Below are 18143 nucleotides of genomic sequence, written 5' to 3' on the forward strand. Positions count from 1 at the left end.
TCGTTCTTAGGAAATGAGGTCGCACTTAACAACGACAACTCACCTAACGAACACTACTATAACAGCGAGCAATGCAACAGAGAAAGCGAACCTGAACCTGTAATGGATAACATCCAATTAATACTTTCTAACTTTGTTAGATAAGTAACTAACTTCATGCAGAACAATGTTGGACCTTTCTGGGATAATCATATGCTAAAACAAGAACCTACATGTACAACACATAATTATTTAAACTCCTCACTTGACAGTTCACAAACTTACTATCCAAGTCCTAACTGGTACCACCAATAAAACAACAACCTTTCTACATAATAATACACAATAATGCACCCATCAAGACTTCCTTCACACAATACTATCACTGGTTCTATTATAGTTTCTTGGAACTGCAGGGGGCTTCGTAACAAGGTTCCAAAATTTCACTCTCCGGATAACTTTGACATTTGGTATATCTAAACTCACCAACGACACGCCCCTATATTCCAAAATGTATAATTTTGTCAGAAAAGACATCAGCGCTCTTAGATAAAGTAGCAGCGTTATAGCTATCAAGAAGATATTAAAATATGATTCTTTAAATCTTTCCTTCCTCAGCCATTCCACGGTTGAACTGATAGGGATAAAAATTTATATCGATAACTCTCCATTCATTACTATCAACCTCTATAAATACCCTGGCAAGAATACGCCTTCCACATTCTTTCAACAACTCTTTGATTATATTTCCGGCTTAAGTAATGCTATTATGGGCGATTTTAATTCTCACAACACAGAATGGGAATGCTCCTTAACGGACGCCATAGGTAGATGTCTCTTTCAGGATCTAGACCAGCACAACCTCCTTATCTGTAACGATAAAAATCCTACTCTTCTGACTCCTCTTAGTGACAACACTTCGATTATAGTTTTAGTTATTGCAACACCTAACGCATATACTCTCATGAACTGCATTACACTCTTACTAGCGATTATTACTTAATCACACTACGTTAAACTCTAAAGTTCAGCCCAGAACGCTGTTTCGCTACAAAATTAAATTAGACAAGAAAACACATTCTACAGTAAGCTCATGAACAAGCCATTGTACACTTCTCCACACGACAAAAGCGATCTATTATTTAGATATGGAAAGTTCGGTATATTATAGAAGCTGTTTATTCCTTATTTCCTAGGTTCAAGATCTCCGGCCTCCAAGCCTGCTAAGGATAAGTACGTGCCTCCGCCGTGGTGGACTTAGGAATGCCAACAGGCAGTAGACAAACGCAGGGAGGCTAACAGGAAGTACTATCGCGTTTCCAGTTTAGAAAACTTTGACGCTTACAAACGCGAAGTTTCGGAGTGCAGAAAAAGTGCCTTGAGAAGGATTAAAAAACGCAAGTGGCAAGACCTCTTCTACCCATTTATGGAATCTTGTCAAGGCTTTTAAAAATAGGCGTTCAACTTGGTCTCCTCAATCCACATATGCGTTGCACACAAAACGTGACGATTAGCAAATTGTCCTTCCTCCTGTCGCGCGCCCGATTTCTTGTCCAGAAATGGAGGTTAAAAACCTTAATTGCAACCAAGGCCTTTGATTCGCCTTTGATTTAGGTAAACTTATTACAATGAAAGAATTAACGCTCGCTATCAATTCAAAAAAAACCTCCGCTCCCGGATTCGACCAAATCGATTACGTCAGGAACCTCCCTCAGGAATATTTGAAGGAACTTCTGGATATTTACAACGAAATATTCGAATCAGAGATCTTTCCGGACTGGTCGCAATCTTTGGTCATACTTATTTCCAAGTCCAACGGTAAGGGAATTCGATATCACTGCTATCCCTATACAGTCTTGGAAAAAATCATTTATTGGAGATTGAAATGGTATGTTGAATCCAGATCTCTGCTTCTAACTAATCAACTTGGTTTTCGTCCTATGAGCTTCTGCACGGATGATTTGGTGACCCTCATGAATTATATACAAGGCGGGTTCATTGATAATTCATCTACAGTTTGCGCTTTCTTAGACATTGAAGGCGCCTTTGACAACGTAATTCTTTCAATCCTTGGAGGACCTTTTCCAGCTCGACATTTCTGCTAAAATTAGAAAATTTGTGTACAATCTCGTGGTTGAAAGGAAAATCTCTTTCGTCTGTGACGGGGAATTAAGAAATCCTTGGCTTTCTTCCAAGGGCACTCCACAGGGCTCCACGCTTAGCCCCCTTCTGTTTAATCTATATTGTGCAAACACCAATGATTATTTACACAACGATACGTTATTCCAATATGCAGATGACATCGTAATTTTCAGCACAAATCGTGACGTTGAAAGCGCAATGCTCTCGATTCAGCGCTCTTTGAATAACCTACATGGATACCTAAGAAGCAGAGAATTCAATCTCTCATCCTCAAAATCGTGCTGAGTGCTATTCTCCAGGAAGAGATCCGATCCTCCGGATCTATCTCTCTCTATTGACAACTCGGTGATCCCCCGGACAACTTCTGTTATCTTTCTAGGAATTATTCTAGATTCTAAACTTAAAGGTAAGAAACACTAAAAATTTTTAATAGAAAAGGGATGTAATCTCACCAACATCCTAGCTATTCTCGCTGGAACGAAATGGGGCTCGCACTCCAGACTCCTTCTGTGTCTATATAGAGCAATTTTTAGATCAGCCATTGAATACAGTTGTCAAATTTTTAGACTCAAAGGTAATCAAAACGAATTTTAACAGCTAGAACGGCTGGTCAACAGGAACATTCGTATTGCCTTAGGATACAGGAGATCGACACCAATTAACGTTCTTATGGCTGAAGCAAAGGAAATCCCGCTCGATCTAAGAGTCATCTAAATATATGTCGTCTACAGAGCTATGACTAGGAGAATCTCTCCCGTCTTTGAAAGCTTTGAATACATTGAACAAGTCACGTATACATCGGCTAAAAGATAACAAGCCCTCGGTGCTATTCCTATTCTTAAGCACTACATCACTCAAAAGTTTGTTCTAAAAATTGTTCGAAGCTCAAATCACCCTCTGGCCTTTAATTATAGCCTAGAAAATTTCATCTATGTACATCAACTTGATGATTCTATGACATCTTTATTTAAACACTCTAATAAAAGATATATCAGGCTCGCTTTCGGGAACTTTCTTCTACATACATCTCAAAAGGTCCACTGGTATTTATTGACTGTTCTAAATCCGAAAATGGAGCTTCTGTTCTGGCGCCAGCGTCTATTCTAGGGAACTTAATTACTATATTAAAGACAAACTCTCTCCTTCGAAACGTCTATCTTTTCGGCGGAAGCTTGGGCAATACTCCAAGCTGCTGCGACTATATTTTCGGATTCCCTCAGCGTGTTACGAGTCATCTCATCGCATCAACGTAAGGACTCTATCTAGTTTACGAGATCAAGAATCAACTCTGCAGACTCACTCGTCACAGATTCACTATCAACCTTGTTTGGATCCCGAGACACAAGGGCATTTCCTGGCAATGAGAGAACTGATAGTTTCGCAAGAGAAGCTGCCCTTCACGGTCGTCGACCCAAATTCAGAGTGCCTTATCAAGATCTCCTGATCCCATCCAACAACTCATTGAAGATTAAACTCTAAGCTTACCTAGACCATTCTTTCTCCTATAAGGGGCAACTGTACGATTCCTTCTACAGAAAACAATTCGCCCAAACCATGGTTTTTTAATAAATCGCTTAAAAGGGAAGAAATTGTTGTTATTTCTAGAATACATTCTAATTATTATAACCTTGCATATAGCCTGCATCGGAAAGGCATGATAGATTCGCCTGCATGTTTCTGCGGGTATTACAGGCAAGACATTAATCATATTATTTTTTATTGCGTTGAATGCATAGGTAAATCCGCTAAACTTCAAGCCTATCTCAAAAAGCACTTCCCATTCTCTCCTATCAACATTCATTGTGTGCTGAAGGATCCTTCTCCCACCTTGTGTCGACTGATCAATGCCTACTTGAAGTCGTTGAATCTGAAAGTGTGATTTTCATGTGTTTTGTCCGCGAATCCGGGGTTGAGGGGGATTTAATCCCTTCGCTTCCCTCCAGAGAGCGGTTCCTCTAGTTGTTTCTGATTTCGGCTCTGATCTCCGGTCTGGCTTTAGTCGTCGCCATTATCAGTGGCGAGGGCCAACCTAACTCGAAGAATAGAATAGACTAGTGTACACTTTTGGAATTAAAGTAGAATAGTTTAGGTTAGGAAATCCGTCACATCGATGGCATAGAGGAACACGTAAGTGATTTCCTGCTTCTGCAATTATACAAATTAGACTTACTCGATACGTTTTTGCAAAATAAACGAATCTGGCAAAAAAAATGTATCACTTTACCCCGTGAACTGAGATATTAATCGTTAAAGTTGTTGATGATATTCAAGTTAGGAAATCTGTCATCGATGGCATAGAAGGACATGAGAACATATAATTGAAGCTAAAATAAATATTTTCTGCTTCAATTACACAAACTTTCTGCTTTAAGAACATTTTTTGCTTTAAGAATACAAATTATTTTCTATATAATTTTTATTTTTACAGCAGAATATTTGTTTTGGTTAAATATTGTCTGCAAATATTTAAAGCAAAAAATTTGTTTAATTGAAATGCCATCGATGCAACAAATTTGCTAATCTGGATATCTGTGAACTTTAACAATTAATAACTTAGTTTGCGTGACAGAGCGACATATTTTTTGTCATTTGTTCATGTAGTGCAAAAACGTGTCGAATGAGTCTAATTTTATCGATTCGAGGAGATGAGGAGACTGAATTCAACAATTACCGAATGTTGATGTCTTGTATAAACCTAATTGTTTAGTACGATAATTCGACCTTATACGTACATTACTATGTAACTTGTAATGTATTTTTAGGATTTATTAACATGTTTTTGGCATCACAATTCAACTATGAGACAAGATGCTTTGAAACAATTAAAACATCTTGTTATAAAATCTTCTAAAATCTTTACATTCACAATTGAATTCTCTGTTATATGGTATTGTAACTTTATCTCTTGATAAAGAAAAAGAAATACGCACAAATTCATTTCATGCACTTAATTTTATTCTTGGTCTTATCTCAAATGAATAGTTGACATCTTTGCGTGAAATTATAAATGTAATATCGTATCTGAACTGTGCAATGACACATATTGATCCACGTGTGAAAGAAGATTCTCTACTTTTCTTAGATGTGCTTGTACAAAATTGTAATAGTGCATTGGCGAAAGATAGTCATAAAATATTGCCTAATTTTTTAAGTACGTATATGATATGCAGGTTATATAATGAAAATAGCCCTGTGGTATAAGTAATGGACAACATTACATTTCAAAAGTACTAATATAAATTTGTTAACTACAGAAAACTTTGTATAGGTATACACTATTGATTATGCCTCCGTTTGTGAAAACGAAAAAATATATTCCAGTTTATAACAATAGTGCGACTCAATTTTATGAAATTTAATCTTGACGAAGATATGATCTTGATAGATAATCGTGAGAAAGAAACCTTACTTATAGAAGAATTTGTAAAATATGTAAATTTATTGATGCCACTAATGTCTGATATTTGGCTCGATAAATATGTCCAGATGAGAAAGTTGAGAGTTATACACAGATTACAATTTTGAGCAAATTGTAATTATGCAATCGATTGTGAAATACATTGATACGTTGGATCAGGATGATTATAGCATCAACCGTATGAAATGTTGATTTAATACGGTTTTCATGATGCATATATGAAAAATTTCCAATCGAGGTTTCCTTATGGTAAAGTAAAACCTCTTATTAATGAATTCAAAAAACGTCAAAAAGAATGGATTCTCAGAAAGAATCAATTCTCTGGAAAGAATCAATTCTCAAATGGAATTTACGGAAGGATGTTTGGAACAAAAATTGTCAAATTCACGTATAGCTCTTTATATCTCTGTTTAACTGCAACGAACAATTTCCCAAGTCTGTTAGGAGCTATTGCATATCCATTCTGAAGTATTTAAATGGTAAATTATTATTATGTAATAAACATAAGTAATATTATTATCTAATTATTATTATGTATGAGACTTTTTTTACGAAAAGGCCTTTTCTCATTTTCAAATATTATTGAATTGATTGGTGCGACTCGTCGACTTTACCTCAAATAACTAAACTACTAAAAATTTTATTTTTGAAAGCTGGACCAGTTTGGTATAGCAACTGTATTAATTTAAATCATATTTTAAGATTGATTATTGAAGCATCTTCTCGTTTGCCTAAGAAAGAATTGCAATCGTATTTGTATTTAATTGTTGGTGACATTATGTTGAACAGCAATTTAAATGAGTTGCATAGATAATTGTTTTAAATAAAAAATAAAAACTGTAAACACACAGTAGATAATTTAATTTTTAGAGCACTCATTTAGGAATATATGAGATAACGTATAATTAACTTAGTAAGCAAGCAGCACTAATTATTACTTGTTTTATTTGACAAAAAAAATATTTAAAAGCTTTGTTACGATCTTACGGCTACTCCGTATGAAGCCTATTCTTGAAACCGAACATAGATGACATCGTAATTCGTATGATCAGTCAAATAGTTTTACGTTTTAAGAAATGGATTCGAGAAGAATTAATAGCTAAACATGAGTCTATTATCGATAAGTTATATATCTTTGAATGAATTGTGATATAATAATTTCATTTAAGAGGAATTTAAACTATTTAGATTGGAATAGGAAGATCCTTCAATAAGATATACGTATACTTAGGTTTCATTTCATAAAAATTAAAGATAGCACGATTTGGATTAAGTAAATAATAATTTCCATTATAATATACTCAATAAGTCGAGTTGCCTATCTGCCTATAGATAGGAGCATGCATTTCTGGTAATGCAGAATATATCGCAAGTTCAGGGGAGTGAGACAAGAGAAATTAAATTTTATTCTGGTATAGTGTAAAATTTAATTTATTCTGATATAGTGTAAAATTTAATTCTTGATTATTTAATCTTGATTATAATCAGAAGTAAACTCCATTAACTGTTGAAAGTTGGTCACGTTCAGCAAACTCAACTGTTACGGAGTGCATCCGTGAGCGCTCGCAGCTATTGGTGTATTCTTTTAATCATCCAATAGCAGCAAGCGCTCACGGATCTGCTCCACAACAGTTGAATCTGCTGAACGCGACTATTACACAGTGCGACAAATATGTTCCCGGACACGAACCACATCTCAGCAACCAGTGGCGACATCTGTGCGTTCAAACATGCATTTTAAAGGTTGAATATTTTGCTATCATCTGTCAAAGTTTCATTCATTTTGGTTGACATATAATGAAGATATGACAGTTCATGTTAAACAAGATTTTGGTCGAGGTAAAAATTTTAATATAGAACAAAAAGCAGTGATTAAATTTAACGCAAAACTTGGTAAAAGTGCATCAGAAACATTCCGATCGATGCAACAAGTTTACGGCAGTCAATGTCTAGGTCGTCTAACTGTTTTTGAGTGGCATAAGCGTTTTTTGGAAGGCAGAGAGACCCTTGAAGATGACAAAAAATCAGGACGGCCAATTTTGGTTCGGACACCCGATCAAAAAAGTACGTGATCTTGTTGCAAACGATCGCAATGCATCACTAAAAATGATGGAGGAGGCTTTAAATATCAGTAGAGAAACGATTCGAACCATATTACATGAAGATTTGGGTAAAACGAAGATTTGTGCGAAGTTTGTTCCACACACATTAAGAACACTTCATTGATTGTCCGTCAATGTTTGGCTCGAAATCGTGTCTCTGTGTTAAACCATCCACCTGATTTGGCCTCCTGCGACTTCTCATTATTCCCAAAATTGAAATTGAAATTGAAAGGACGCTTTTTTGATGACATTCCGATCATTCAATCAGCTTCTACACAGGCACTAGAGGCAATTCCACAAACTGAGTTAGAACATGCATTTGAATCACTATTGAATCGCTGTAAGAAGTATATTGAAGCTAGAGGAGAATATTTTGAATAATAAAACCAAAAAATGCATATTTGTTGTTTCAATTATGATTTTCAGGCCCTGTCCGGGAACATATTGTCTGTGTATGTACCTATGAAAAGCGACTTGTCGGATTTCATTAAAAAGACATATTGAAGGTCTTCTTATTTCTGAAATAACTAAGTAACGGCAACTTTAATTCTCTGTCAAAAATTATTACTTTTTGAAAAAAATGAATGCAAAATGAAAAATTAAAACCCAGATGCTACAATCTTAACTAATCAAGTTAAGTTCTATCAAATTAAAAAGTAAAACACAAATGGTATTGTCTCTTGTTATTTATTTAACTCTAATGATATACATCATTTGTATAAAAGATTTGATATCAACAAAATTAGCGCCAAGTTAAATTCCATGTAATTCAAATATCAAATTATATAAATAATATTAACTTTAATGATACGTACCATTCCTTTAAAAGATTTGATATCAAGAACTAGTGCAAAGTTAAATCCCATTTCTTTATATCTATGCTAAATTGAATAAATAATGAATATTAATTTAATGATATGTATCATTTGTATAAAAGAATTGATCAACAACTGCGGCGGCAAGTTAAATTCTACTATCAAAATCAAAAGTAAAACCCAAGTGATATCTTTATTATTATTTATTTAATCCAAATCGTACTATCTTTAATTTTTATGAAATGAAATCTAAATACATCTTATTGAAGGATCTATTCCAATCCAAATGGTTTAAATTTCTCTTAAATGAAATTATTATATCACAATTCATTCAAAGACATTTTCTCTTCTAACTAAAGTAGTGGTTATTTAATTCTCCTTCAAAATATTATACAAAACATTATCAAAATTGCGTTACCTTGCTCAATTTAAGTGTTATCACAAAAAAATTAAAGAGTTAACCGTATAAAACAAAAAAATTTAATTTAAATAGAAAAATTTTTCATGTAAAAACACTTGGCATTGCTAAATCTCAATGTAATAACATAGTAGTAAACTATGAATATAACATTTAGAAAAATAAGAAAAATAAAAATAATAAGATAAGAAACAAGACCGTTTATGTTAAATAACATTACTTTTAAATACGAAGCGCCACTATGGTCTGAGTGTTGAGATGTTGAACTAATATATATATTTTCAAATAAATGAATTGATGAATTAATTTCAGAAATGATAATTACGTGCCGATATGGTTGTCAGGCTTTCAACGCAATCAATCTGAAATATTAATAATCCCCCCAAATTTCCCAAATTAATCTTAAAAAACTGTAATAAACTTATTGCGAAAAAATATTGCCTCGGCCGGGAGCCGAACCCGGATCTCTTGAATTCCGTGCGAGCGTCCTGAGCCTTTAGACTACCAAGACCTTAGCAATAATTCTTCGCAATAACTAATATGTATAGAGAGTTACGCATTTTATATCCATATTATAAGACCAATATTTGACAATTTTTAGTAATTAATATCTTGTTAACTATTACGAAAATTGCAAAATGGTAAAGGATTTTTCGACTCAGTTTAGTCTTCTCTACCTGCCCATGAAATATTTGGCGATTATTTCCAGACACCCTGTATACTTATGCCATTACCAAATCCGCGATTTTAACGAAATTGATAACGGCATAAATATATACGCAATGATGTTCACACTTCAAGCGATCAAGCGGCCCGTTTTTATTTTTATATTTTTATACACTTTTAATTTAAAAGTAATTTATTAAAGTATTAAAGTAACTATACAGTGAAATGACATATAATACAATGCTAATGAAACTATAGATAAATAAATTGATAAATGAGAGCAATATAAGAGTGCCATCATTCCGTCGAAAATATGAAAAGTAGATAACTTTTTGAGGCGATGACGTATCTTACATATAATTTTGACATTTCAGATTTCGCATCACGATATCTCCGTTCGTAAGACACGCAGAGGTAAAATAAACGCTTATTTCATAATTCGGACTCAAGCTGTCGATTGAGCTCATATTCAGAACTTGATTGGTCCAGCCTTTATTAAAAAAACCGACAATTTCGGACGCTTCCAACTCGCGTAAAAAACATAGGACGCTACGTACCCACTTAGTGCGAGCCACTACCGTGTCTCTTGATAAAGACTTATTTTATAATTTTATATCATAAAATATTTCTTTTTACTAATTCTAGTAGGAGTTTCATCTAAAGTTTTTAATTTTATTTAATATTACAAGAACTTCAGATAATCAGATATAACTTTGGTGGACTTGGAGGACTGGGGGGGGGGGTGATTCCAATCCTCCAAACTGCAAAGATGACGGTGCCGCCGCTCAGCGATGCCGCCGGCGGCCCAAAGAGCCACCTTTATTACCTTCTTACGATCCTTCATCGCTCCCTCTTTCGCGCCTTCGGGAACGCGGAAATTACGAAGCGGCTTGCGCCCACTCCGGCATAAAATTCGATAAAAATATCTCGTTCGACAGATACGTCCTCACTCCTGCGTCGTTTATTTCGCCTTCTTCACAACGAAGAGTACACAGAAGCCAGATCTTATATTATATTTGCGCGTCTACACCTTCTCTTGCCATAATCGTGCGCCCCCACAGTTTCCCACCAGCTTTCAGTTCCCGCGCGTTAGAAATTTTACATTTAAAAACCATCTAATCATAATCAGACTCACGAAATGACATCTTAGATCCTAATATGACAACAAAACCATCTCATATTATACTCTCATATTTTATTTTATTCCTTTATTCAATCTTCTGTCAATCTCTTTGCATTTTTATCGTTTTGTATTATCAAAAATTTCAATTTTTTCATGACCATATTATTCATATTCGCGCACATTAGTATTGAAATTATTATTATGTGAGTGCGTGCGCAGAATGTGTGTGTACAGAACGAAACAGCGGACTGACGAGACGCTCGACTGTCAAAAGTCCATTCTACATTAGAAGTTTGCATTTTGAAATCAACGCTTCAGATTGGCTATCGCAACAAACTTACGATCAGCTTGCGTCTAAAATAAATGTAGAATGGGCTTTAAATAAAAGATCCTTTAACCTGATACTGGGTAAAAGCGTTACGCTTAAAAGTTATGCACATCTGCTACATGTAGATATTATGCTATACCATTCGAGTAAACTGGCGTTCGAGCAACGTCGTATCATTGTTAAACGCACAAATACGATAGACATTTCGGAATGCGTCGGTTGAAACAAACCGAGTTTTTATGATCTTCTCGGCATTTTTAAAAACTTTCGAGTCCCACTGTACCATAAAGAAATCCAAAGTTTTACGTTTACAGATAGTCTATTGTGCAGATGTCGCAATCAGCAGGAAACACCCCATTGATACAAAATGCAGCCGCGTGGTCAGACCAGTTCTGTGTGTATATATCCGATGAGAAAGAAAAGGGGTAAATGGAGCAGAAGAGAAAAAGAACGAAGAGAAAAAGAGAAACAGAAAAAGAGCTCCTGGGGGGGTGAATTAGCACATGGAAGGACGACGCGCATTTAATGCGTGTGGAATCTCCGGAATCCAACCCGGAAACTGACAAGTGAAAAATGTCCTTCTGTCTACCGCAATTTTTCCAGGTGTCTTAATTATAGCTCCGAAACAATTTATCTACTTCGAGGCTGTCGGTACGCAGCGAAAATTATTCCACATTGTAATTATCGATGTTTAAATGAAAAGAATCTGTACTTTAGATTAGAAATTATGAATTAGTTACTTATGAGACTTAGTCACTCATACACCGAAAAAAAGTTTGGTAATAATCAAGCCTAAATGATAATTACTAAAGATTTGCTGAAATAGTTTTAATTTCAAATTCGATTTATATAACCAATAAACGCTAACTTTATGTTTTTAAATAATATTTTATACTATTATTATTACTAAACATTGATTATTGTATATTAGTACGTTTCATAATTTTTTCATAATTTAATATTTCTTAAATATTGTATTAATACACTAAAAAAAATGCATTAGCTATTATCAAGTTTTTTTCAAATATACACACAGGATTAAATATAAAAAAAAATTACATCCCCAAAATTATTTTTTGCTTGTTTTCTATACTGCAATATGTCCCGTTAATTAAAATCAAACCGAATTTAATTGCAACTTGTTGAATATGTATACATATACATAAAATTTTTGGAAAAAACAAATATATAGGTTCCTAAGTTTTATTACATAACGATATTACTTAAAATAATCTTTTTCCTCATTAATCCTACCGTACGAGTTATAATTTAGTGCCTCATCCATACGAACGGGGGTCACTAGAATCCGTTCGTTTTTTCACTTATTCAGAATGATTAAAAAAATTCACCAACATACTTTCGATTTTCTAGAATAAATATTGAAACTTCATTTTGAAAAATAATAAAATATAGTATATATATAGTATATAATATAGTAATAATATAGTAATAATATACTAAATATAATAATAATAAAATATATAATTTATAATTAAATATTCATAAGTATTGAATGAGAATGGCATTTGATTAAAAAAATGATAACTTTTCATAATAAATGAATATAAAAAATGACTTTTTAATATAAAGTTTTGAAAAAAAAAAACTAAAACTTCGAATTCTACAATTAAAAAGTTGTATTGTTTGACATAAATATAAGTAATTTTCAATAAGAGACATATATAAAAAAAATTGAATTAAAAATAAAAGTAAATAGATAGAAATACAATAATTTGATATTGAGTATTAGTTACACAACAATAAGCGAGGCGACAGCTAAGCAGCTGATTTGAAGTCGTACCTGAATATTAGAGTAAATTTTAGATTTTGACAATTCTGAATAGGTAAATTTAAAACAATATTACTAATACAGGCAGTATTATACATGAAATAATTATGAAATACAGGCAGTCTAATACAAATAATACAATCTTTACCAATATATATACACACACACATACACATACACACGCACACACGCACTCACGCACGCACGCACGCACGCACGCACGCATAGGGTGTATCTGAAATAACGACCATTAATCATACAGTGCTATTAGGTGTTGGAATTAATTCGTAGCGTTTTACAAGTGATGGGAAGTACTTTCATTAATGTATTTTTTAATGCTCATGTGAAATAAATAACATTCTTTCATTAAAAAACGCTACGAATTAATTCCAACACCTAATATTTCTAATAAGAAACTAAGTCGAAAAGTCCCATTTTACAATTTTCACAGTTAACGAGATATTAATTTCTAAAAATTGCCGAATAAACGGATAAAATTGATGTATAAAACAATTTTAAGATAACTTTCTGTGTTCTTTGTAAAAAATTTTGAATATGTTTTTTGAAGAACCTTTAAAGATATATTAATGTTATTTTGTACGTCGCGATTTTAGACATTTTGCATTGGGCGATTAAAAAAAATATACAGGATGTATCTGAAATAACGCCCACTAATCATATAGTGCTATTTCTAATAAAAAAACTCAATCAAAAAGTCCTCTACTATTTTATTAATAGTTGTAATTTTTGTAATAGTTAACAAGATATTAATTACTAAAAATTGCCAAATATTGGTTTTGAATAATTTTTTACTCAACTAGCATTAACTTTACAGAAAAACTGCAAGAGACAAAAATTATTTATTTTCTTCTCATAGAACTCTAAAAATTTTTTCAGAATTTTTGATCAATTTTTTAGTACTGCATTTTCTTATTTTTACCACATGAGAAAATACGGTATTAAAAAATTCTGAAAAAATTCTAAAAAAATTCTTAGAACTTTTGAGAAAATAAAATAAATGATTTTCGTCTCTTGCAGTTTTTCTGTAAAGCTCTATCTACACAAAAGCGATTAGCAAAAACTGTATATATGTATACACAGGGTGGCATTAACTACTACATCACTCATCTTGAGCAGACTAAACTGAATCGGAAAATCCTGTTTGCCATTCCTGTCTACCATTTTGCAATATTCGCAATAGTTAACGAGATACTAATTACTAAACATCACTAAATATTAGTTTTTAGTAATTTTTTACTATTTTTTCAAAATACTATTAATTTTACAGAAAAACTTTACAGTAAAAAATAAAAATTATTTATTTTCTTCTTATAAAGTTTTAAGAATTTTTTTCAGAATTTTTTCAGAATTTTTTAGTACCGTATATTCTCATGTTGATAAAAATAAGAAAATACACTACCAAAAGTCTGGATGCACCCAAATATCTCATAAACAATGCATTTTAGAAAAAAATGTTTCAGACAAAAGTTGTAAGCCTTAACGATAGTAGTTATTTTACCTAGGATGATGTTGCCAAAATCATGTCAAGGTCAACTTAATTTTTTTAATGAAACTTCCTACTTTCTATTTCAAATTCTTATAGGTTATGTCGAAACGTTTTCAAAATATGTATTATAAACTCTTTTCCAATGAGAACTTCCTGAGTTATAAGTCCTCAAAGTTTAACAGCGTTTCCAGCCCGACCGGGTTTGCATCAGCTTAGGTTAAAAAATGCTTCGCTAGTAATTGACGTTACATGCTCTACCAATAGGAGAGCATGAAACATCATTACTTCAATCTAGGTTTAGTGCTAATTCGATCGGGCCGAAAATGCTATAAATACCATCGGTATTTGGAGTTATCAAAATGTCCGACCGATGGTTAAAACCTCTTGAATGTTGTTCAAAATCATGATCTGGATAACATTTGTCAAGATCAAGGTCATTGGAAATTTTGTTTCTTATTTTCATTTTTACATAGAAATGTAATTTTTAGTGCAAAAATGAAAATAAAAGGAACAATGACTTTGATCTTGATAAATGTTATCTAGGTCATGATCCTGAACAACGTTCAAGAGGTTTCTTAGTCGTCGATCGAACGCGTTAGATAACACTAACACTAGCGATACTGTAATATTAAACCTTGTAACTCGAAAAGTACTAGTTAAAAGAGGCTTCATTGTAATCTTTTAAAAAGTTCTAAAAGAAAACTACAAGAATATGCAATAAAAATGAGATTCTATTTAAGAAAACATTGACATTAGTCATTGAGAAGGTTAGATCAATATGATCAAAAAGTTTCCGGAAGAGACCACTAGGTGATGCTCTGAGTCAGCTGATTTGAGTTCTTTTTTTTGGCTAGGTTGCCACATCTATCATTGACATTTCCATCAAATTTTATTGCCATAGCTTGACATTTGTAAAAATTACGCCGTCTTGAGTACATCTACCTCTGCGCGTGTTTTCGATTTTTTACAGTTTTAAAAATGGAGTTGAATTTGCAACAACGAGTTTGCAACAACGAATACCATCCAACAGCCATCGAATTCACCCGATATCCTCCCTGCGATTTTTTTCTGTTCGATCGAGTCAAAAAACCTGCGGGGAACGCGTTTTAACAGCCGAAAGGAGGTAATGGAAAAATCGAAGACGGCTCTGATGGCTATACCAATAATAGAGTTCCAGAAATGTTTTGAGAGCTGGATCAAGCGCTGGCATAAGTGCGTTGCAGTCGCTGGAGAGTACTTTGAAGGGGACAATATCACTTTTGATGAATAAACTTGTATTTTGAATTTTCTGAATGAATTCTGGAAACTTTTTGATCAAGCTAGTATGACTGATACTCTCAAGATCAAGTCCATCATATGTTTTCTTTAATATCCTACGACTTTCATATAAAATATTTTTCCATATCTACAACTGTTTCCGAAATATAGGATCTGGATCAAACTTCATAGACAATCTGTATATATATATATATGCATTTCACGTGAAATTTTTATTCTAAAACCGTGAACATTTTTTATTCGTTTTTTTTATGGGAATTTTTTTATGTAATGTATTTGTTTTTATGAAATCTACATGTATATTATAGATATTGTCATGTCTTTCCCTGGCTCCTTTAAAGAGCGAAAACGCATTCGAGAAACAACGGAGGGAAAGTAAAAGCCTCCTAACGAAAATGTCCAGATCAGACGGTCAAGCGAGAATCGCGAATCGCGAAATGTTGGGCGCCAGACATGCTTCAAGGTGATGTCAATTCCACGCACATTAAGAATAGCAAATAACACTAAGATTTCGAAGTTCTGAGAACGCGAAATTACCAAGAACCGAAAAGACTCTCGCTCGCATGAGGGCCGGCTAGCTCTACCTAACAGAATAGAGTGTTTACATAAAGGCCGTTCCTGTGGCAAGATGGATATTCAAGATTGAGAGGGCCGAGTAAGATAATTATCACTAATGTAATAAATACGAGTTTATTATATTATAAATAAAAAAAATGAGAAATAAAAGAGTAACAATACAAAAAGGACTGATGACAATCGCGCTATAAAAAAAAAGAAGCAAGAGCGAAGAATCGCAAATAATGAAGAGAACAATAGTGTAACGAACAAAAAATAACATAAAATCGATTCTATGATTCGTCAGTAGTCTCAATATTAGCGCTCATTTACGCCGCCAAATGTAACATACTATAGCGAGATCCAGAAAAATACAAAAAATTCAACACCGAAATATTCTTTCTCAGCCGGAACACACTGGGAAGGCAAAATATCACACTCACAAAATGATACGCAGACGCGAAGATGTTACATGCAATTCAAATATTTTCAAAAGCAAATATATTTATTTCTGGTATCGAGCAAATACACGATGGTATCACATACCGAGAACCAACGCAATACACTTTTCACGTACTGAGAACAAATGTTACGCCGCTGATGACACACGCCAAAAATTCTCACGACATGCCGAGTGTTGGACTTCACTAGATCACAAGCAGATTACGTCCGTTACAATGCTTTACACCAATAGTCGGCACAACACAACTTTTCTCGCAAATATAGCTGCCCCGCAGCTTACACACACGAAATTCCACTCACCGAAGATCACGCTCTCGACACTCAATTGTGCTCGAACCGTATGACACAATTGTTGAGACCGCGATCTAGGAGGCTCATACTCGTGACCGATATCTATCTCCGATAACCCTTTGCAATTGTGCTCGGGAGCCTCTCACGCATGACGTCGATTATGGCGTGTTCACTATACCAAAATATGCCGCTTACGACTATGCACCAACACTAAATTGGCGTGTCGATAGAATGCGAGGGTGACCGTATGTCACATTGCATGAACTTTACAGATTTAACAAGAAGACGAAACAAGAGGATAACCTCACTAATAGTCTCTTTGTCGTCCGAGATCCAGGATCTCTCTTTCAAGCGCTTTCGTCAGGACATCTAAAAGGCTCGATTGAAGGCTAGTTTGCACAAAAGAGGACGAAGGTCACGAGGATTAATACGCGATCAATTTATTAGTCTCTCCCCCCTCTCTACGGGAGTGCGCAACCTCATCATGCGTTGTCGCGGCCAATTAGCGGACTCACGACCCTTTTCGCGCAGACTCGTATTCGACGAAGTCCTGTGGGACGTCTCACGGCCTCACGGATTTTTCCGCCTGGCCTCCTTTAGACCGCCTCTGGTCGCCCGCTCTTGTAATGTTTCCGCTGACTCCGACGGCCAGTCTTCCGCCGCTGAACTGCTCGTGTCGAGGATACTCCTTGGTTCATTTGTCACTCGCGCCATTCCTTGAGCTCGGAAACCAACAAGTTCTTCATGATGTCCAGCGAAATTTAGCTAATCAATTCAAGCATAATTTTAGGACATTCCAGATAAAGATCTTCGTTTTTTCAAGATATAGTCATCGATTAATTTCCATTACTTAATTAATTTTTATCGATTAGCGCAATGCTTTGTAGGATCAAGTTAGGATCAAGTTAGGATCTTACTTGAAGTTAGGATTCTTACGAATGAATTAAAATACTCAAATAAATTCGGAATAATATTATTTATTACTTCATAAATAATATTAAATTGTGACAAACGAGAAATCTGACAAACGATTTCTCTACTATGTTCTATTTTAGATATTAAATTCAAGTCTTCCATTGGTAATTTATTGCATTTTTAAGGGAGGACTTATATCCAAAACAACTTTTCCTTTTATCAACGTATCACAAACATCCTTATAAATTATTAACCATATAAAATAAATTTATTGGCGTTTCATTATAAATTATCAATCTTTAATATCTACGCTCATTTTTAAAGCTTTACTTAAAATTTTTTTCTTTTATTTTTT

General features: G+C 33.9%; 1 pseudogene; it reads left to right on the forward strand.

Moving 5' to 3' along the window:
* The first annotated feature begins 1607 nt into the window (after positions 1 to 1607).
* Positions 1608 to 8205, forward strand: LOC105153317 (uncharacterized; annotated as a pseudogene).
* The last annotated feature ends 9938 nt before the right edge of the window (positions 8206 to 18143 follow it).

This window comes from Acromyrmex echinatior, chromosome 12 (assembly GCF_024713525.1).
Source record: "Acromyrmex echinatior isolate Ae372 chromosome 12, ASM2471352v2, whole genome shotgun sequence".
Classification (NCBI taxonomy): domain Eukaryota; kingdom Metazoa; phylum Arthropoda; class Insecta; order Hymenoptera; family Formicidae; genus Acromyrmex; species Acromyrmex echinatior.